Below are 22,019 nucleotides of genomic sequence, written 5' to 3' on the forward strand. Positions count from 1 at the left end.
ACCCCAGATCCATGGGGACTTGGAAGAGAGGATCACATGGAAGGGTGGTAGGGTTGGCTAGAAGGTGGGAGAGAGGGAACTCCAGCATTGGGCTCTCACCTTTGGGAGATGTGATGCTAAAAGGCCTTTCCCTGAAAATTCCAAAATAATAGCAAGTTCAATAAAGCTCCAATGTTTGTTCTTCCCATTCTGAGATCTCTTAGACTTTTTAGTAAAGAATTCCACATATTGCCCATGACTGGTGAAGGATGGGTAAGGTGGAAGGTATGGACAGTGATGACAGCCCCACTTTTCTTTAGAGGGCTTTGGCTGGACAGGAGTGGAGAAGGGAATATTCATAGGCCAGTAGGAACAGAGAGGGACTGAATTCCCTGCATTTTGCCCTGGCCTGATAAGGCACAAACTTTAAGTCTGCAGAGGTGGGTCCTTGGCATGCTCCCGCTACCATTGCTTCATGGAAAATGCCATAGAACACTGGGCACAGCCCCTGGCTTTGGCAGGAGACCATGCCGTGGAGTAGTTAGGAACACTGACTCTGAATTAAGTTGCCCTGGGTGTGTGGCCAGCAGCAGACAGAGAAACTAGACAATTAACCTGATTTTCCATGGATCAGTTTTCTCTTTTATAAAGTGATGTTAATTGTGCTACTTCCGTCATGGGGCTCCTCAGAGGATTGAGTGACAGAATACATGTAAGGTGCTTAGCCCAGAACTGGGCTGTATTAGTTTCCCGTGGTTGCTATAACAATTACCACAAACTTTATGGTTCAACACAACATACATTTGGTATCTTACGGTTTTGGAGGTTGGAAATCTGAAATTCCAAGCCAGTAGTATATCATCTTAAGATCTGCCTCCAGATAGCACTTATAAAATTCTTCTGATTACATCAGGCCCACCCAGATAATCCAAGATAATCTCCCCATCTGAAACTCACATCAGCAGTGTCCTTTTCTTCCCAGGTAAGATAACATATTCTCAGGTTCTTGGGATTAGGATGTGGTTACCTTTGGGAGGGAGCCAGTATTGTACGATCAGCACATTGGCTTACATTAAAAACTCACTATATATTGGCCACTATTATTTTTCTTGTACCTCCAGCCAAATGGAAAATCATATATAGGAAAAGGAATGCTTTCTCCTTTGGTCTGGACACCACCATGCTTTGTTACCTTGAGTCTAACAATACACCACAGAGGTGGTAGAAACGGCAGTAGCACTATGTGAGGGCTGGTCTCCAGCAGAGGTGTTCATGGTACCTCACCAGATAGTGCTTCTTCGTAGGTGGGGAGAGAAGTAGTCTCTGATAGAAACAGTGATATCTAGTGAGTGTTCCAGAGACATCAATACTCAACAGAAGGACTGATGCTTAGAGAACCTGCCAGGTGCTGGTTGGGCTTGGTGGGAAACAGCATGATGGTGGACCCCAGAAGCAATGATCAAGTGTGGTGCCCATGTCTTCCCATAGCTTTGTAAAAATTTTTTTTTCCACCGTGATTAGACAAAAAGAGAAAGAAAATGGCAGTTGCTGTAAGGTGAATGCCAGGACTTGTTGTTAAGCACATGTTTGACCCCACTGGGCATAGCAAAAATAATATGGAAGCCTTTATAGGGGGCTGGAACTCCTATAATAACAAGTAGGGGCAAGATCAGGTTAAATGTAGGTTCTGTCTGTCAACATGTGCCCATTTTAAACCATCCACTTGTGTGGTCTGGGAAACCCAGGTTGCATAAGTCAAGTTTGCAGCTCAGTGCTGAGCACTCTGGAGGGGCTCTGGAAATGCCTGACCTCATTCCTCCCCTTCTCTCCTTTTCCTTGACTATGACCTCATTGACTTGCTCTAGATGCTCTAATCTTTCCCAGCAGCCTTATTGCTTATACCTCTCAGCTTATGCTGGCATCGTTCCTCTTCCCAGAGAGCTGCCTAAGCACTCTTCTCTTCTCGCTGCCCCACTTTGAGGCTGAGGGTGAGGTCACAGGGTGGCTGTGCATCAGCATTTGCATTGCTAAAGCAGCACTGTCAGAGCCTGAGCTTGCATTCTCTCCGTGCATCCATGCTCACTGACCTGTCAATACTCTCATCCGCGAAGCAGCATATTCCTCTCCTTGAACTTGGCCCAGACATTGCACATATGAACTCTTAGGGGCCAATTTACAGCCCCTTCATTGAGGCAGCTCTGCAGTTGATTTCCCAAGTTTCTTATTTTAGTTATCCATCCCTACTTCACCTCCCCATCCCCTCTATTCAACCTAGTACTTACCTTTTGGGTATGTCACTCCTCATTAGCACCTCTTCCAGAAAAGATGCTCATGACGGAGAATTGTCTTAGTCTGGTTTCCTCTAAAAGCAGAGCCTGAGACAGGTAGTTTATTTGGGAGTGATTCCTGGAAGCCAGAATGTGTTAGAAGTGAGATGGAGAGCGAGGGAAAAAACCAATAAAGAGTATGCAATTGAGCTGATTACCACTGCAGGCAACCGAGGCTCAGTTCCCTGGGATCCCTGAGGAGCTGTGTAGAATAAACCTTAGAATTGTCTTTCTGAATGTCAGAAGCCTGGGACATTTATCCACAAACTCCTGTGACCAATTGGCAGAGTATTAACACCGCTTTACTTCTTGGATGAGCCTGGGCATGTCTCAGTGGTCCTCCAAGGCTTAGGAGAGAGGCTTGGGGCAGACCAACAGGGAGCCTTGACTCTTGAGATGGGAAGCTAGATGTGTGCTTAGAACTGTCCATCTCAGGTGTGCTAAAACTAAGTGGGCTTAAAAAGTGTCCCTCGGGGTGAAATTTACATGAGGCAGAAGTAACTTTAGAGAAGGCTTAAGAATGTAATCGTTCAAAATTGATTACCTAAACTGGTCATTCCTAAATTATCTATAGATTTTATATGCCTAGGCTGTTCCCGTTGCTCTTGCTATGTTCACGAGAGGAGTTGATCTGTTTGCCACTATGATTCCTTTAGGATATATGATTGACACTCTGTTGGTGACTTATACTCCCTCTGCCTAGATGCCTTAGCATTATCATTCATTCTCTAATTTAGCCAATTAGTAAACATAGTCAACCCCAAAGAGAGACTGGTTAATATATGGAGGTGCATATTCATGTATTTATAATTCCTTCCTTTACATTCCTCCCATTCAAATAGGGAGGTTATGTGGACTTCATTGCCTCAGAGAAAATTCCTTTTAGGGCTGAAGGCAGAGAAAGTCAGCATTGATTTCTGGCCTAAGCTCTTGGGAGTTTAGAGGGTTTGTCAAGGAGCCAAAAGAGGCAAAGGGACTTGAAGATTTGGACGGCATGTCTCGGAGAAGTAGCCCCACTCCTAGAGGAGATGACATTTGGCTTGGGGGAGAAAGAGGTGAGCAAGAGCTGTGGTCCTGGAGTAGAAGGGATCCAGGCCCTGCTCTCTGTAAGGGCTCCCCAGGATGAGAAAAAAATCTTCAGGGTGGAATGGTTGGGTGATACATCTAATTCCTACCTCCCAAGCCTGCTGCAGAAGTACTAGAGAGGCTGCATAGACAGAGACAGTGAAAGTCTTAGCAGTAATATGAGCAGACAGGTGACTGAGCCCCGTATGCATAGCACTTTGATGCAGTGTGAGATCTTGGACTTTTGAAATCACCCCCAGGAAGGGGGAAGACAAACTAAGAAAGGGAGAGGGTAAATTTCCTGCCAGCCTGGTGAAGTGGGGGCTTAAAGTTGGTAATTATATTGACTTATTCAAAGTACACAGTTAGGGGGCTTAGATGCATACCCACCACATAAACATTTATTGCATGTTTACTTTGTGGCAGGTATTATGCTTGACATTAAAAATGTAAATATGACAAAGACATAGCCCCTTGCTTCAGTGGGGCTCACATCCGGTCAAGGAGGCATATATCTAAGGTGATGATCATTGAAATATACGTGTAATGATAGATATCTATACATACTATGGAGCCTAAGGAGAGGGTTTGGGGAGAGTTAAGAGAAGGATTCTTGGAAGAGACGATGTTTGAACTGAGCCTTAAAGGGTGGAAGACTTTATCTAGAGAGAAGAGGAAGGGGATGGGAGGCTGTATAGGCAGTGAGAACAGTGTGAAGGGAGAGGTACAGGGGTGGTATTAGTTTTATATTGCTGCATAACAAATTACCACAGATCCAGCAGCTTAAAAGAGCATACATATTTATTAGTTTACAGCTTCTGTGGAGCAGGACTCCAGGAATAGCTTAAGTAACTTCTCTGGTGCAGTGTCTCACTTGACTCTAAACGTCCAGTAATTCACATTTAGGTTTCAGTGGTGAGACTGTAGTCAAGAAAACAACAATTCCCCTACAATACATAATCTCTAGGCCTCCTTTTGATAAATATGGTCATCAATTTACTCCTCCAACCTCCCACCTCCCACCAGAAACTGTAGTTCATTGGTACTTTTTGTTTTGGAAGGAGGTAGATTTTTATTGCAGTGCATGACTCTGACCTTGGAAACTGCGTTATCATTAATTTTGCCTTTCATGAGTTTTTAAATGTTTCCGTCTGAACAATAATCATATGAACATGAGGTTGACACTTTCCCAAGAAATTGCTGATACTGACAATAATTCAGAAATGCACATTTTGACAAGGCTAGATTTGATGATTTGCACATCTTGAGAAACTGTTAGAATTTTCGAGTGAGATCTTGAGACCAAGAAGGCTTAGCCTTCTGGATTTACCTGAAACTTATTTATCACCTGTCCTGAATACTGATTCCAAGGGGACTCAACGTCCTCATAGAGTGTTATCTTCTCAGCATCTTCCAATTAATCTGTCCCAGAGCAGGTTCTGGAATCCAGGACTCCCAATAAGATTCAATGTGGTGTTGCAATCTTGGACCTGATTATCCTAATATTGAATTTATAGTGTTTAAGAGGAGAGTGTTGGGGTCACTACTTTTCTAGAGTGGTTTACTTTGGAATCACTCTGAAGCCTCTGTGCATTCTTCAGCCCTAAAAGTTGCTTTGAAAGTTGCTTTCTGAAAGGACCTTAAATCATCTTCCTTAGTTCTTCTATTTTAACTGCTCTAATCAGTGTTCTATTGAAATTTTGCTAGAAAATGAAAACTTGCTGCCATCAATTTGCACAGAATATTCTCTTATGATAAATTTGATCTCCTCTGTATCTGTGGTTATGTCTTATTTCTAACCTTAAATATATTTTCTCTTTTTCCTTCTAAGAGCTTACCTTTTTATTGGTCTTTTCAAAGAATAAAGTTTTGATTTTATTTATCCTCCTTTTTTTTAGATCCAGTTAATTTTATTTCTCCTTTTCTAATTTATTAACATGAATCTTAAGTATATTCAGTTTTAGCCTTTGAAAGTTTTTAAGGCTATAATTTTTTTCTAAGTATGCTTTTGCTGTGTCCCATAGATTTTGTTATAATTATTCTAATTTCAGTGACTTGCTAGAGAACTTGAAGTTTCAGTTTTAATTAATCTTTGATTCAAAGGTAGACATGTATGTTTATTAATTTATAAGTAGTTAAAATTATCATTAAGCTTATGATTGAATATATGATCACTACAATTTCTACTTTTAAAAATTTATGGCCTGGTGCAGTGGCTAATGCGCATAATCCCAGCACTTTGAGGGGCTGAGGGGGGTGGATTACCTGAGGTCAGGAGTTCAAGGCCAGCCTGGCCTACATGGTGAAACCCCATCTCTACTAAAAATACAGAATTAGCTGGGTGTGGTGGCACACACCTGAAGTCCCAGCTACTCCGGAGGCTGAGATAGGAGTATCGCTTCAACCCAGGAGGTGGAGGCTGCAGTAAGCCCAGACTGCGCCACTGCACCCCAGCCTGGGCAAGACAGAGCGAGACTCCATCTCAAAAAGAAAAAAAAAAATTAGAAGGTTTTCTTTGTGGCCAAATATGTGATTGATTTTGGACATACAAATAAACATATTTTTCTATTCTGGTATGTAGGTTCTTATATATGTACTAATTACTCTACATCCTTACTTATTTTTTGACTTCAGGTTAAGTCCTGCAAGAAGTATATTAAAGTATCCCACTGTTTGCATTTCTGATAATTTTTATTTATTTATCTAGCATATATATTGTGTGTGTTCTGAAAAACTTCACGCAAACAAATTATATAAGAGCGGCCAGGAATTTGTTGTAATCTTAAATATCTGGCAGAATCAGGTGTAAATCTTCTCTGGGCTATCGTATTTTCAACTCAGGCCTCAAAGGTTTCACATATCTAAGTCCAAGGAACTTGAGCTCACAGTCAGACATCATAAAACACACAAGGAAAGAAGGCATCATGAATAAAAGCAGGAACCAATATTATTAGACACAACAGATAAAGTAAGTGTATTTAATATTTACTCATAAATTCTTACATGTTTCAGCTCTGTGTTAGGTATTATTCTAGGTACTGGAGATACAACAATGAAAAACAACGAAAATATCCCTGTCTTTAAACATTTATATTCGAGTTAAATAACTGTATAGACTTAGAAGGAAAAGGGGCTACAGAGAAAAATAAAGCAGGAAGTGGGTGTATGAAATGTACATGAGCAATTTATATTTGAACAAAAACTTGAAGGAAGTGAGAAATGAGGCATGTGCATCTAGGGGGTTAGATGGAAACATTCTACAGAGGAATAAGCAAGGGTAAAAGCTTGAAGGTAGAAGTATGCCTGACATAGAAGGTCAGGGTGGCTGAGGTGGTGTTACTAAGTGGGAGAGGTAGAATTTAAGGTCAGAGTGGCAATTAAAAGAAAAAAAAAGGATTGAAATATGATTATGGGAAAATATACTATTAAAATAACTAAGCAGGTATAAGAATAAGTCAAAACTTGTAAGACTAGAAAAATATCACAGTTGATATTTGAGAAATATTGGATGGATTAAATATCAGATCAGACATAACTGAAGAGAGAATAAGTGAACTGAGAAATAGGGCTGAAGAAATTCTATACAACACAGCAAGGAAAGACAAGTAGATAGGAAATGTAAAACAGAGATTTAACATATTTAGCGGAATTACAGAAGGGAAAAATAGAATGAAGGAAAAGCAATGTTGAAAGTCAAAAATGGTTTAGTATCCAAAGAATGGAAAAACACCAACTGTCAGTTTCAGGAAGCTCAGTAAGTCCCAAATAGGATAAATACAGAAAAAGCCACACCTAGAAACAACATAGGGAAATTGCCCAACATTACATACAAATAAAAAAATTCAGTGAAGCCGGTGAGAAAAGACAAATACCTACAAAGAATGACAATTAGATTTATAGCTGACCTCTTAATAGTACTAATGGAAACCAAAAGACTATAAACTAATATTTAAAAGTTCTGAAACTATATCTAGTGAATATATATAGTGAATTTACTATATTTTATAGGTAATGAACTGTCTTCCAAAGTTAAGACATTTTCAGACAAATAAAAATTTTGTTTACCACCCACAGATGACCGTAAAGAAAATTTGGGAATGTGTATTTCAGGGAAAACGAAAATGATCCCAATAAAGATCGGAGATGCAGGAAGGAAGGAAAACATAGAAATTGGTAAATATGAAATTCAATATAAACACACATTGATTAGATAAAACACTGATGATGATAGATGTCTAATTTGTGGATTAAAAAATAGAACAAAAACATCGATTAAGAGTGGCATATAAATCATTGTAGAGGTGATGAAATTCAAATTGTTCTGTAGTTCTCAGACTCTTTCTGACAAAGGTAAACATGGTGAGCAATTTTAGATTTCTTCGATAAGTTTTCATGTTTAAATTTCTAGAGAAACCACTTCTTCTGCCCCCAGAAAAAGAAAGAAAAAAATAGTATGTAATTTCTATTTACTTGAGGAAAAAATTGGAATGAGAAAAAAATGGAGTCTGTATAAGAACAGGTCAAGAAAGGAAGGAAAGAAAGAAAATAGAAAAATTAGAACAAATATAGAGCACAAAACAAGCAATCCAAATACCAGTAATCCCAATCAATGGAAATGAAAAATCAATCCTGATAAAATGGAAAGGTTATCAAACTGGATTAAAAATATTTATGCTGTATATTAATAAAAATGAGAACAAAGAAATGTTGAAAACAAAAGAATGAAAAGGACATGTACTAGGCAAATAGCAACAAAAAAGCTGACATATTTATATTAATAAACTAGACCTAAAACAATATTTAGCAGAGAGGAAATGAGTCACTACATAAACAAAATATTCAATTTACCATGGAAGACATAAAATTCTAAACTTGTATACTTTAATAAAATAACCACAACATATTTAAACTAAAAGTTGATAAAAGTGTGAGGAGTTAAAGACAAGTCCACTGTCATGGTGAAAAGGTAATACATAACCAATTTTAGAAATGAACAGATCAAACAGTAAAGTCAATAAACACATAGAATATTTGAATACTATAATTAAATTTTATAAAATGAATATGTTTATAATTAACTCTAAAATCCACATTCTTTTATGCACATGTGGATAATTTATGAAAAATGGTCACTTTTTAGGCTACCAAGCAAGTCTTAACAAATTTCAAAGGATTTCGACAACATATAGAGCATGTTATCTCACTACAAAATAAGTGTTTTTATTCTCTGTTTCTACTAAAAAAAAAGTAGACAAAATCATGTGTGGAACTTTAAAAGCCATATTTACTAAATAACCCATGAGTTAAAGTGGAATCACAATACAAATAAAAATATCTATGTAACTAAACCTTAATGAAAATATCAGAACTTGTGAGATGCAGCTAAACTAGGATTTGGAAGTTAATTTAAATTCGTATATTTGCACTTAAGAAAAAAAGGCTGAAAACTAATGATGTCAGCGTCCCATTTAAGAAATAAAGAAAAGAGTAATAGAATAAACTCAACAGCAGTAGATATATAAATTGAAAACAAAGAGAATCAACAAGGCCAAATGAGGGCTCTTTGTAAATATTAATTAGATTGACAAAACTGTGGTAAGAGGAATAAGAAAGAAATATATATGCCAAATAAAATATGTAGATAACTACAGAAGGGTCAGAGATTTAAAAGATAATGAAAACATATTATGAACTAACTTTATGAGAAAAGGAGTTAAAAGTTAGATGAAGTGCAAAAATTGCTAAAAATATATTGACTCAAGAAGAAATGGAAAACTAGTATAATCTTAGAAGCATTAATCAGTAGTTCAAAAATCTTCCCCTTAAAGAAAGCAGGATGACTAGATAATTTTACAGGTAAATTCTTGCTAACACTCAAGGAACAGATAATTTCAACATTACATAAACACTTCCAAATATGTACCATATTAATGTAAGATAATAATAGGGGAAACTGGGTGTAGGGTATATGTGAACTGTACTATCTTTGCAATGTTTTTATAAACCTAAAACTACTCTAAAAATAAAGTGCATTTAATAAAAAAAGTAGGAAAATGGGAACACTTCTTACTCCTTTAAAGAGGCTAGTATAACTTTCATGCCAAATCAGAAAAGGAAATAAAATAAAAGACTAATTACAGGCCAATTTTACTTTTGAATAAAAAGAAATTCTTTGGAAAATATTAATAAATTGAATTTAACACACTTAAGAAATAGCATATCTCATTATCTAATTTGGTCTATGATAGGTATGAAAGTTTGGTGTAACATTAGAAAATGGATTAGTGTAATTCACTACAATAATGGAAGAAAGGGCAAAACAATATGATTATTTCTATGGATGTAGAAAAGAAACTACTTGATAAAATTTAACATCCATTCATGATTTAAAAATAAAAACTTAAAGTATAATAAAAAATAAAAATAAAAAAAATAAAAACTCTTTAGCAAATAAGAAATAGACTAAGTTTCTCTATCTGGTAAAAAGTAACTACAAAAAAGTTTTCAGCAAATATTATTTTTTATGGTAAAGAAAGGGAAGAAGAAAGTATGTATGCAGTTATTACTTTTTTCTATACTGTCCATGATGATCTAGCCATTGCAGTAATGCAATTTAAAGACATTACATGTGTAACGATTAGAAAGGAAGGGCAAAATTTTAGGATTGTCTTCATAGTAAACTCAAAGAAAGATACAGATAGATCAATTATTAGAATTAAGAAGATATATTAGTAAGGTTGCTAGATATGAAATCAACATAAAATCATTGCTATTCTATATGTCAGCAACAAACAGAAAAATAAACCAATTTTAAAACAGCATTGAGAAATATCAAGTAACTAAGAATAAAGCTATCATAATATATGCAATAATTAGGGAGAAAACGGAAGCTTTATTGAAAAAAAACCCTTAAATTAATGAAGAGATATATCGTCATGAGTCAGAGCACTTAACATTGTAAAATATCTCTCCAAATTGATCTATAGATTCAACCTGATTCCTGTGAAGTACGAAGGGTTTTCTTTTGTTGTTGTTGCTGTTGCTGCTGTTTTCTTCCCCCAACCCCCGTGGAACTTGACAGCCTACAGCTAGTTCTAAAGTGAATGTGGAAGTTCACAGGGCCAAGAATAGCAAGAGCATTCTTAAAAAGAAAGGTGGGGGGGACTAGTTCTATAAAAGATAGGCATTTGCTATAAAGCTATAGAAATGAAGACAATGTGATATTGGCACAGAGATAATGCGATGTTGAAACAGGAAGAGAACCCTGGAATAGAGAAGCACACATATGAACACTAGACATGTGATAGAGGTAGTATTGCAGTTCAGTGGGTAAAGGGTGGATTTTTTGTTACTTGGTACTGGGATATTTGGTTATCCATATGGTTAAAAATGAAGCTGGAGTCCTTCCTCATACAAAATAATGAACCAATTCCAGGTGGTCTAAATGTAAAAATGAAAAACAACATTATAAACATTTGTAAGACAAAATAGGAGACTATGTCTATTCTCCCACAGAGATATTCCCAGAAATTGAGAATGATTTCCTGAAACATAAATGAAAAGATTGATAAATTCCACAACATTAAAATTTAGAATTTCCATTTATTGAGAGAGAAAGAGAGAAATTGAGAGAGTTAAAGACAAGCCACAGCAGGGAAGATGGCTGCTGCACAAATAATCAACATGGCATGCTTACCCAGAACACATAAAGAAATTCCATGATTAAGTAAGAAAAAGACAACCAAATAAAAGAAATTTCACAGAAAAGGAAACATAGGTGGCCTATACACATAGGAAAGTTATTACAAAAATTTCAACTCGGAGCAGTTGAGGAGCAGTTGAGGAGCAGTGGACACTTTCATCCTCTGCTGCTTTGTGTGTAAATTGCTTCCACCACTTTGAAAAACAGGCATCGTATAGTAAATTATAAAAAGTGCACAGTCAAAGATTCAGCAATGTCACTTCTAAGACATATACTCTGGAAAAAACTTTTACAAATGTGTACCAACAGAGGTGTATAAAAAACATAGCAGTGATAGTACAACACTGGAATTAATTGCAGCATATCCATGCATTGGAATATTATACTGCAGTAAAAATGAATTAAATACAACTGCATGTAACATAAATGTAATGCTTAGCACAAAAGGCAAGCAGCAGGAGAATGAACATAGTATAATTCCATTTGGGTAAATTTCAAAACATGCAAAATGAAACAATATGTTTTTGGGGGAATCTATCAAATGAGGTAACATTTTCACAAAGAGACAGAATGATGATGGCTTTTACTAAAGGGTATGACAGGGGATGGGGCCTAAGGGGGCCCAAAGATGGCTAAATCTGCTGGGTAGAGAACACCTGAGTGTTTTGTCTTTTTGTCTCCTCTACCTAGGCATATAAGTGTTCATCTGGAAGTGTTTAATAATTAATAAAAAACTATTTTAAAATAAATGAATAAAATATCTACCACATCCAACAGCCCTGCCTACAGGTAAACACATGGGAGTTTATGAGATTAAATGACTTGCTTGGTTTCTTTGTTTGGTTATTTCAGAGCCAGTTGGAGTGTGAGGCTTCAGAATCGCCTTCCAACTCTCTGTGCACTGCACCAGCTGCTTCCCATAGACTCCTGGGAAAATATGTAAGTATTAAAATGTTTTCATACACATGAGTGGATAGGCAATTCCAATCTACTGAAGCAGCCTCTTTTTCCTAGCATCTTCCTTTGTGTTTCTCCCTTATCAGAATGTAAGGTAGAACTAACACTCCCTACTATGAATTTCTAAAATTCACTTGATAAAGTACCTTGAATTGTTCAGGTCAAAGGCAAATGTGGACTAGAACTTTTCAAAACCTTGTCATGATAATACAGGAAAAAATAATACTATTTTGTGTCATTCAAATTCCGGGTAGCTTTAATCAATCATTCAATATGTCATAAGCACCTAGTAACTAATCAGCAATCTGATAGACAACATGCTTATTATCCTCAAGGACCTCAAAGCCTAGGTAGGGAAACAAAACAAATACACAGGAGAGAGAAAGATCATGGATAAGCTAAACTGCAATACTAGTATCTAATATCTGCAATTAGATTATGGAAAAGGGAGGTGTCATTGGAGGCTGTTTTAGATGGATCAGACTCCCATTGAAGACCAGGGAAGGATAAAGATAAGTGTATGGGGGTAGGAAGAATTACTTCTTGACGTTTGTTCATGGTATCAGAAGTAATGAATTTCAAGTTTACCCAATGAGCACATCAGTTTTTGCAGATGTTTATTTCTCACAAGCCCCAAGCTGACCTCTATTGAATGGTATACTAGGTAGGTGGTTAGATTGTGGTCTTTTGTGTGCTGAGGATGGCTTTGTTTTACACCCTGATGACTTATGTCCTTCTTGGCCCTAACTCCTTCCTCATTCTTTGCTTTGTGGCTTACAAGAGAGCAGAAGGAAGAAGAGCCACTACCCATAACATCAGTGGCTGCTAACTAAGGAGTGTTTTGACATGCTGGTACAGCCTATCCTCAGCTTTCCAGAAGGTGGAATCTTGTGATAGTGGAAAGAAGTAGAAGAGATGAAGGTAGGCCAGTAACCAGCGATGCCCAGCTGGCTCTGCTAGGATTACTTACAGCCTGTATTTGCTCTGATTGGTGAGGGTCTGTGCCATGGTTGGTATTATTTGAAAACCATTTCTGGCTACACACCAGTTATAAAAAATAAGCCACACTGTTGCCTTTTCTAGAATAATGTAAGATAACAAATTTGTTATAAAGCTAGAAAATGAAAGTAAAAAAAATATGAGCACTGGTAAATCTCACTGTTTGTAACAATTCAGTTGAGCCATTTACATCTCATTTTATTAAAAAATATGCAACCAAAAATAAAAGTACTCAATCTTTTGGAAAAATTTTAATATGATTTTTTTCTTGCTTGTTTAATTAAATGCTTAACCTTATGGCAGAGTTTCTCAAGCTCAACACCGTGGGCATTTGGAGCTGGGGGTAATTTTTTGTTGTCGGGGGCTTTTGTGTATTTTAGGATGTACAGTAGCACCCCTGGCTTTTATCTGCCAGATGCCAGTAACACCCCTATTCCCAGCTGTGAGAACCAAAAAGGTCTCCAGACTTTGTCAAATGTCTTCTATGGAACAAAATCAACCCCCTAGGGAACCACTGCCTGAGACATTCCACTATGATTTTCAAGTAGAATCTGCCCCAGACATTTTATTCACGTGGCGTCAGTGGAGTCAATCACCTATCTACATCCCTCACACTTAATGAAACACAGCTTTCATTTAAGCCATCTATCAAAAAAAATTTCTGAAGTATTTTCTATTTATTTCTTAAGTTTATGCTCTTGAGTTTATGCTCAGCTGCCACTGAGCCCTTTATTTGTAATTGTAAGTTGGGAAACTCACCTGAAATGGAGAGAAATGGTAAGCGTATCTAGTTTGTGATGGAGATAGGTTTAGTGTGGGTCATGAGTATTGAGAACCAGATTTAAGATGATGTTGTCCTACAAGAGTCCCAGATCACTGCCATCCCAGCTTCCAGGAAACCTGATATAAATTTCTCAGTAGCTATACAAGAAAACAATTACAATAAATTGTTTATTAATGTCTACCATGTGCCACACCTTTGAAGAATCACTTGGTTCCTCAAAAGCAGTTAGGATTCTTGTTGCAAGCAATAGAACTCTCAAGTGATTTAAGCCATAGGGAATTTATTAACTCATGGAATTGTGAAGTCCAAAAGCAGGGTGAGTTGGTTTGTTCTCAAGGCTCATGCTGTCATCAGTCTGTGGCTCGGTTTCCCTGTGGAAAACCGAGTTTTGCCCTTAGTTTTGCCCTCATCTCAGTGACTGCATCATCCTCAAGCCGGTAGCCAAATCTCTGCCATCAGTTCCTGGGGTCACATGTTTCCCCAGCCCATAGGTTCTCTTTCCTCCATTTGCAGAACAAAAGCCCATTTAGGACACAGGTTGAACCCACCTAAGACACAGGTTCTGCCCCTGGATCAGTCACTACCATGAGGGTGATGTTTTGCTCTGACCTGTCCAGGCTGGTCTCATGTGCCCATTTCTGAGCCAGTCACTGTGGGTGAGGGGCACTTAGGCAGAACCAAACGAGTCCTAACCTTGGAGCGGAGGGTGGGGACAATCCCATCCAGACCATATGACTTCTCCATAGAGGGTGAATTAAGTAAGTGCTGGGGAGTTAATCACGATACCCACCACCCCACAATCTGTTTGGTGTTGAAAGTACTGTAGCACATGGGGGAGCAGCAACTTAAGAGATCAAAAGAGCTGCCACACTGGGGCGGGGCGGGAGGTGACACAACCCTCTCTAAGCTTCGGTAACTCTTAGCAAAGGGTCTGTATTGGGGCTGGAAGCAGGGGTTGGAGCAGCCTAGCCCAAGAAGACAGACACTGGACAGAATAGGAATGTGATTTTAGTTTCTGCTGCCTCCGGGCCATTTGTCCTCACACCGTTTCCTCATCCTTCTCCAGCTCTACACAGTGGGACACATGGCCATAGACTGCATTTCCCAGGCTCTCAGGTCAGTTGGCCTCTTAGCTGGATCCGACCCATGAGAGGCACTCGCAGGAATTAGGAGGGTAGAGGAAAGGGAGACACAAGGCATTTGTCCCACTCCTGTGCCTCAGGCAGCATCTCCAGCAGTGATAATGTCTCTTCTGAGTACATGACTCCAAATCCCACTGGACAGATCTGGTTTTCTTCCAGAATCCTCCCAGAATCCGTGGTCTGTGGGTCCTCACACAACTTCATCTTCCCTCTGTCCCTCCAGCCAAGGTGTGGTAACAGTTCCCTGCAGTTGCCAATCTCTGGGTGGCACCACCATCTCCTGTTTGGCTTCTCAGGCTTTCCAGTCACATCCACTCCTCACACCACAAAATCCCACCACTAAACTTCCTCTAGTTTAAATACTTAGAGTAGTTTCTCTTTCCCTGGTTGTTCCTAACCCAATCCTTAAACTTTCCCCAGTGTAGTGTGGCCTGGAGAAGCAAGGGTTACATGTTGAACTACATTAAGCTGAGACCTCCAGGGTGTTACTGACCCAGCCTCTACACTTCAGTAGGCAGCTCTCCGTTGGAAATTAAAATGCATCTTCTTTATTTTTTCCTCCCATCTCTAGAGTCAGGGATTGAGGGGACGGTGTCCTTGGGGATGAGGTATTGTGATTGTCAATAGCAGTAATGACAACTGATGGAACGTTTAGGTTTGATTTACAAGGAATGCTGGATTTGCATTAGTGTGGTGGGTTTAAAATAACATACATGCATTAGATGATATTCAGATTTAATGGAAAAATAATGACTGCATTAAATCAGGTTTTATTGTTCTGGAGGGTTTTAATTTGGCAGGACCACTTTCCTTTTGTGATCTAAAAAGGACTCAATTGAGGAAGGTGGGGCCTTCACGCTGGTTCTTGACCTATATCCATTTTGTACTCACCCAGAAATGATTGCACCTTTTAAACAGGTTAACCTTTTTCTTTCCTTTTTTTCCCCCTTAGAAGATGGTTTTTACTTTTTAAAACCTCACAGATTAATTTAAAAGTAATAAAAATTAAACAGAAGTCGTTGTTATGAAATGGAGTTTCCATTATGGGTTTTTTAAAGAGGAAATGCATCATTAAAGTCGTTGCATTATTTATCAGAGAAGCTAATGAAATCATAACTACAGTAACTGAACACACGCAACACAGCACTTGTTTGAAACACTGCCTACAAACCCTAGTTAATCACCGTAGGACCAGTGCTTTTTATACTTCATCTCATGAAATAAAAATCATTGCAGTGTTTGTGTAAAGGCTTCCAAATTCTCAACTTTTACCAAGTTTGTATAGTTACAGTTATGGGGTGACCATGAAATTTGGTCAGAATTCGCTAGTAGAGGCAGGCTCGACCGTAGATTTTAATGGGACTTCAAAAGATTTTTAAAAGATTGCCTCCCATCTTACTTTTGTCTTGTTTCAATGTTGCCTGTTAATTTATTAATCTTTCCACCTGCCTAGGTCAGCTGTTTTTACAGGGATAAAAGCTATCACTGTAGAGAGAGAAGAAACCATGCCAATACATAGTACAGTCCATGATTTTACAAAGGAGGAGTTGAAGTCAAGGATGTAAGTGACTTGCTAAAAGCAGGCAAGATCCAGATCCTTCCTGGTTGCCTCACTACCTGCCTTGTGGCAGCTTGGAAACCAGGGGGGCTGGGTTTGGAGGTTCTGAAAAGGTCTCAGAGTCCCAGGCTAATAAAAACCTCAAGAGGTGATCTGTTCTAGGGGCAGCCTGCTCCTGGGCCAGCTGCAAAGCTGCCCCTCTGTCTTCCATGCCAACACCCCACTGCATCCACCACCCCTCCTGATCCATGTCCCTGCATCTATAGTTTGCTCTCTCTTCAATCCTTGTCTCTTTTCCCCAACCTCTGCTCCCACTGAGGAGCTTGTGACCTGGCAGGTGGCCTTTTTTTTTTTTTTTTTTTTTTTTGAGACGGAGTTTCTCTCTTGTTGCCCAGGCTGGAGTGCAATGGCACAATCTTGGCTCACTGCAACCTTCGCCTCCCGGGTTCAAGTGATTCTCTTGCCTCAGCCTCCCGAGTAGCTGGGAATACAGGCATGTGCCACTATGCCCGGCTAATTTTGTATTTTTAGTAGAGATGGGGTTTCTCCATGTTGGTCAGGCTGGTCTCAAACTCCCGACCTCAGCCGATCCTCCCGCCTCGGCCTCCGAAAGTGCTGGGATTACAAGCGTGAGCTGCCGTGCCTGGCCTGGCAGGTGGACTTTTATGGGCATGAGAGCAAACCTGCATCACCAGACTTATGGGAAGACCCATTAGGCAAGTACTGGAGGATTCTGCAGTATCTCAGTGAGGCTATCCGAGGGCCAGGGCTGTGGAGTGACCTGGAGTTTTGGTGTCTTCCATCTAGCATTAGTGGCAGCTTTATAGAAGTGACAAAGACAAGATCAAGCCACTGATGTTTTGACACGACCAGAATATTAGGCTAAAATACACCAAAGCTTACATAAGCTTGTAGCCGTCATTTAGTTCATTTTAACTCTATGCTTACTCCTCCAGTTAACTCCTGACTTTTGGGACTGTACACCTAGGAACTTCCTCCATCCTGTCTCTCTCCTTCTCACCCACCTGGAAACTGCTTCATGTCATGACTGAGAGAGGGGTCTCCATATGACACCAACCATCAACCCCAGAGCTCCAGTTGATTGGTCCTGGGAGAGACACCTGACCTGAGCCACGTCAAGGAGGACCTTCCTGGATCAGTCAGACTTGGGACTCATTTTAGGATCAGTTTCTGCAGATGATAAATAAACTGTAGGCCTAACATTTAGGAGCTATTGTAGACAATGTCTAGAAAGTCAACCAAAAGAGGAAGAATGCAGCTGATAGGTGGAGAAAAAGTGAGCTGAGAGTTGGTTAGCCTGTGCTTGGTCCTCTTTGCTCCTGAAGCCCAGCTGCACACACCCTGCCTTCAATGCAGCCTGGGCAGGTGACTTTTTCTATGAGCCAATCATTTCCTCTTAAGCTCTAGATCTAATTGTGTATCTGATGCTGCAACCACAGACAGCCTATTGATTGATTGATCTCTTTCTTCATTCATGGGTGTGTGCACACATTCAAAGATGGTTGTCAAGCACCAAGTGCTTTCTGGGCTTTCCCGTCCTGTCTTGCTCACATTATCCACCCGTCTTTTCATAATTTCCTCTTTATTGTCTGGTTTTGTTTATGTCACACAAGGAAAAAAACCCCCTATGTTTAATAGCTATTTTAGTTTAAATGAATTGGAAAAAATTGATGAGAATGGGCCTGGAGTATGAGTTTATGACAGGCCTTAGGAGGTAGGACACTGCTAAGGATTTGTGAGCATGTGATTAAGTAATCTGTCACCAAGCTTTATGGCACATTTCTTATTCACTGGAAGCTACCAAAGACAGGGAAGTTATACTGTTTGTTCTTGAGATGCTTACAGTGAGAGAAGTGGGAAAGGATTAAGATAAATGTGGAGTATTTGCAAATAAGGAAGGGAGATCTATGTAAGGGGAAGTGATTTGGACTGCCTAACACCTAAGGAATGCTGATCTGCTCTTTCTGAGATGAATTTGTACTGTTATAGCACTTCTCATTCAGAGCTCTCAAGGTGTATGATAAATACTAGCTTATCATGGCTCACTATCCCCTTGGGCATAAGAGATTTAGAATAAGGCATAACCATGGGCCGGAAGGGATAGGAAACATACTTAATAGATGTTCTATGGGGATTTTGGTACGCAGAATGTAATTACCTGTACTGGAACTTGGCCAGAACACCAGAAGTGAATAACCTATCAGACTTGTGATCCAAGGCAATAATTATATCACTCTGTCAGCTCAAATGCAAGGGAGAATTGAGGTTAGTATCATTACCCATTTTCACTGCATATATTTCTTCCACTATGATCCATGAAAATATTTTATTCTTGAATTCCTCAAACTCACTCTGTCCAAGCTGGATGCTTCCCACAAAGCCTGCATCCAATGCATCTCTCCCACATCATCTGCAGTCATCTTTTCACTTTTCCTTCCTGCCCCACCCCAGAGCCTGCATAAGTGATGAGCAAGGGAATCTGTCCTGGGTGGGATTTCAGAGAAGACAGATGATGATACATTCTTCGTTTACTTCCCATTTCCCTCCTTCCCTCATTTCTGACTTGGACTTCTCATGACTTTTCCAGGTGCTGCCTGGTTTCCCTACATTCTTTCCCAGCTCTCATCTTCTCACAGTTCAACAGTCTCTCAAGACTTGAGGTCAGGTTGATCAGAAAGGCGAGTTCTGATTGGACTGCACTCACACCTAGGCACTTTATCCGTTAGTGAAATGGACTCAAACTTCACAACTCTCAAGGTCAGATATATAAAATGGAGCATTCGTTTGGTAATAAAAATATTATTTCTGGCTTTGAGCTTCCATTTTTCCTGATACAGAAAATGGGATCTCGTTACTTCCAAGTAAACTCATCAACTTTCATAATTTCTCAATCACTTCAGGTTAAAAATTTAGCCACATTTGGAATTTGTGTTTCCTCATTGTCTTGCAGATTGCTGCTAGCTTCAGGAAGGGGCTTAAATGTCATTTGGTCGCTTCTTGTTCTCTATCTGATGAGGTTCCCTGAGGCTGTCCCTTGAGATGGGCTTTGGGCTGCCTGGTCCTCGGACGCGGCCACCTCTGCCCAGTGGCTGGCTGAGCTGCAGCCCTGTGCTCATTGGAGGCCTGGTGGGTGGTTGAAAGGGAGAAGACTCCATTTCTGACTCATACATCTTCTTCCTAATTCTCTTTTCTTTATACTTGAACCCCTAGTTTTTGAGCTTAACCCTTCAAATTGGGAAACTTTGTTTTCTGTTTTCTTTCTGATGTTCTCACTCTCCTTCCCCCACCCCTGGAAAAATTGCAGGTTAATGTTTGCAGCCCAAGAGAAGAATCATTAAAAAGAAAGAAAAAGGACATCTTAGTTAGTATCTCAAATTATCATCTCTAAGTAAGCCAAATTCTTCTATCACCTGTATTTTGAATTTACATAAAAAACTAAGAACTTGCTGGAGATGTTTCAGACAAAACCTTAAAAAGGATATAGCATAGAAGTCCCTATTTTCTTATAAGAACCACTAGGATGTGGGTGGGTGGAAGGACAAGGAGGACAAGCCGAAGTTGCTCAGTGTGTATTGATGAGAGTGGCTATGCTCAGAAATTAAGATTTTTTCCTTAGTTACAAGTAGAACTGGGATCTGTCCATTTTCACAAGTGAAATGCTAGACCAAGATAACAAAATTAACAACATTGAGAGTTATCAGAGTTATCAGATTTGATGAGGGCTTATCAAACAGAGGTCCAGAAGTTACCCACACTAGGAAGAAACATATTTATTCTCACGATACAACATTATTAGGTAGAAATACCTGAGACTATTCTCATCACTCAGCAAGGGAGAGAAACCACATCTCCAGTGTTAATGTTTATATTTACCTGTGTGCCTGTATCTCTCAGCCTTGTCAGTACCACTGGTGGGTTCCAAGCTGCTGGAGATGGGCCTTGGGCTGTCTGGTCCTCAGACGTGGCCACCTCTGCCCTATGGCCACTCAGGTCATCCATTTGAACTTGGTTTTTGCTCCTAGAAAAGTTTGTCCAAGAAAAGAAAATATTTTCTTTTGAATCTCAGTATTTTTAGTTCAACAGCTTATAATCTTCCTTTGGCTGAAATATCTGTCTTGCACGAATGTCATTTCTTTTTTACTTTTGTACATCACATAATCAGAATATATCTCACATTGCTTAAGCACTAAGAAAGAAGGAGTATATTATGTTTTAGAACAAAATGCATGGTCAACACTGGGTGATTGTGGTGTGCTGGGGGCAGGGAGAAGAGGTCATGGTGAAATCAGAGGAAGTGAGGTGAGTGCCTACAAGAGGCCTATTAAATGATCTGAGAGTGAGATTGGAGATGAAATTCTTTGTAAGCCATTTTTTTTAAAGCTATACTTAGTAACTGTAAAATCTTTTGGAAGCTGTGTTAACATGTCTGGTCACCAAGGCAGTAAAAGTATACATATTTACTCTACTGTCATCTTAGAATCAAATTTATTAGGTTGGTCTTAGGGCATAAGAATGCAGCGTGTTCCCAAGTCATTCTGCTAAACACCAACACTAACATCTGTCAGATATTAAAGGGTGAATAATAGCAAAGTTCACATCTACAGGCAACAGAAGCTGACCCTGGATGACTTAAGCAGGAAAAGGAGGGTATGCCAATTCGAAGTCTTGTTGGAAAATCTGGAGAACAGGTTGAGAAAATGGGCAGGAGCCAAAGGAGAGGCAAGTGGCCAGAATCACAGCCAAAATCACACCATGGGGATAGGCTTGTGGGGATGCCACTGCCACTATTTGTAGACACCTAACACCCAACACTTCCTTTGTGCCACCAATGGCTCTCACACTGAGCCTGTGCCTCTGTCATGGCCATCTGGATGTATCTCTCTTGTCCCGCTTCTCTGCCACTTTCTTCAGAGTCAACGTCCAGTGAAGGAGCATCCAACTGGCCCTGTCCAGAGTGTGTAATGCACTAGTCCCACGAACTGAGGCAGATGACAGTAGGTCTTGGCTCCTGGTAACAGTCACACAACTGAGGATTCCCCAAATCTAGGAAGATGCTTCAGATTCCTGGCAGCCAAAAAATGATAAATGACAACAGGATATTACATAAGAAGAGGTTCCATGGTCAATTAATTTTGGAAAATGCCAGGTTTGACAGGTTTTGCTATAGGGCTTTTAAAAAATGTGATTGCATGCATGGGAAATCTCCAGGAAGGACTGTAGGATCCCTCCCTTCTTTATTGTCTTGTATGAGTGTTCTGTGGAATACGTTTTATGACTCAGTACTTCAAAGCAACAAGACTTTTTCTTGCTTTTAACCTCAGCAAACCAGTTTCTTTATGGACGCATGCAACGTTTCTAGGTATGTGAACTAGAACCGCAGTTATGAAAACTTTAAGGCTGTACTGAGGCCTCATGATTGGTTTATATCTCACCATGAGGGTAAGATTACTATTTTATGCCAGCAGCAACCATCCAAAGCTTGCTC

The 22,019-nt window shown here is 39.5% G+C and overlaps 1 long non-coding RNA gene across 3 annotated transcripts in view; it reads left to right on the forward strand.

Annotated features, from left to right (window-relative positions):
* Positions 1-22,019, forward strand: part of LOC107976696 (uncharacterized) — a 188,303-nt gene that overhangs the window by 102,784 nt on the left and 63,500 nt on the right. For all 3 annotated transcript variants that reach the window (XR_010148711.1, XR_010148709.1, XR_010148710.1), the window contains 3 exons: positions 7,446-7,544; positions 11,926-12,012; positions 12,812-12,951. This is a non-coding gene — a long non-coding RNA (uncharacterized LOC107976696). The remainder of the gene's footprint in view (positions 1-7,445; positions 7,545-11,925; positions 12,013-12,811; positions 12,952-22,019) is intronic.

Source organism: Pan troglodytes, chromosome 11 (genome assembly GCF_028858775.2).
Source record: "Pan troglodytes isolate AG18354 chromosome 11, NHGRI_mPanTro3-v2.0_pri, whole genome shotgun sequence".
Classification (NCBI taxonomy): Eukaryota; Metazoa; Chordata; class Mammalia; order Primates; family Hominidae; genus Pan; species Pan troglodytes.